Source organism: Papaver somniferum, chromosome 7 (assembly GCF_003573695.1).
Source record: "Papaver somniferum cultivar HN1 chromosome 7, ASM357369v1, whole genome shotgun sequence".
In the NCBI taxonomy this organism is placed as follows: Eukaryota; Viridiplantae; Streptophyta; class Magnoliopsida; order Ranunculales; family Papaveraceae; genus Papaver; species Papaver somniferum.
Genome location: NC_039364.1, coordinates 236,641,605 through 236,643,026, shown reverse-complemented (window position 1 = coordinate 236,643,026; position 1,422 = coordinate 236,641,605). Strand labels below are relative to the sequence as shown.

General features: G+C 35.2%; 1 non-coding gene across 1 annotated transcript; it reads right to left on the bottom strand.

Moving 5' to 3' along the window:
• Positions 1 to 397: 397 nt before the first annotated feature.
• Positions 398 to 491, bottom strand: LOC113300832. Its single transcript, XR_003335943.1, has one exon. It is a non-coding gene; the product is annotated as a small nucleolar RNA U54 (small nucleolar RNA).
• Positions 492 to 1,422: the final 931 nt, after the last annotated feature.

Here is a 1,422-nt window from a genome sequence, read left to right as displayed (position 1 = left end):
TGAAAGTCCTTATCAATCTGTGCTAACATTGCAAAAACTTTTTCATATCTTTGAGCAACATCTAACATCAAGTAAGTGATACTCAATCGGGTGTACACATCTAAAGTCAGTGCTTTCTTGTAATCTACATTTGCTAGGGAAGCACATTGTTTAAAATTTTCATACCTAGAAGGAGAACTAAGAACATATTTTACAACTGACCTTATCCTTTTAACTGATTCATTAAAGAGCCGTACTGCATCTTTTATGACAAGAGAAAGAACATGGGTTGCACACCTCACCTGATAACAAATAATCAAGAAAAATTATTCATAAGATGCTTGTGACAAATTCACGCACAAATTCAGAACTATGTGTATAAGAAGAAAACCATTTGATCTAGTGAAGCTAATGGCAAAGCTCTCATATACATTTTATGTTTCCATTTGATAATATACCAATGAGAAATTGAGAATAGTGTATATTGCCTGTGGGCATGTAATCATTGAGCTTATATCACCAAAAGAACCAGTAAATTAATGAAATTGTTTCTACTTACTACATACTCAACAATCAACACACATGACACTAAAGCAAGGTCAACAACAAATCATTACCATGAGTCTATGATTATTAATGAACATGTATGAATAATACTAGTTAAAATTAATAGAAGAGACCATAATGATGTGAAATGAGAATCTTACATGTAAATATTTATCTCTAATTGGTGATCTTGTCCAGCTAGTAACAACTTGCTTCAGATGATCCATAGCTACTGTTTTGACACTGACATTGTCTAGAGTGACACCAAATACATCTTGTAGATCCCAATCCTTCAAATAATCCACCAGCTTCTCACTGATCGCATTACCTGTGTGACCTTCAACTTGACAAAACATGAGTATTATCTTCTGCGGTTTCCAGTTCTGATCAATGTAGTGAGCGGTTACACAAATATAATTAAAATTATATGGTGATGTCCATGTGTCAGTTGTCAAAGATACCCTCTGCTTAGATGTCCAAGTGTCAGTTGTCAAAGATATCCCTATAAATTGTCATACGCCCTGGAACCTTGAACCTAGGCTGTTCTTCTTGCATCATTACCACAAAGCCTGACCCTTCTACTTTTCTAAAAGTTATTTCATCCGTAATTATCCACTCAACAAGAAGCCTTCTTAACCTATCATAACTGTAAGTATGAGCAATAAGTTTACCATCCTGACCTGGTTTTGGGGGTGGCATCAACAAAGATGGTTGTCCATTTTCTTTCTTCCTGTTAGGATTTCTTAGACATCTATTCAAATGCTTTCGTAATCCAGAAGTATCATTATTGTCATTGTGAGCAGCATATGTCTTGTGGCAATGATGACATTCAGCAAGAGTATCACTTATCCTAGTCATTTCCAACCAAACACTTGATCTCACTTTGCGGTGCTTCTT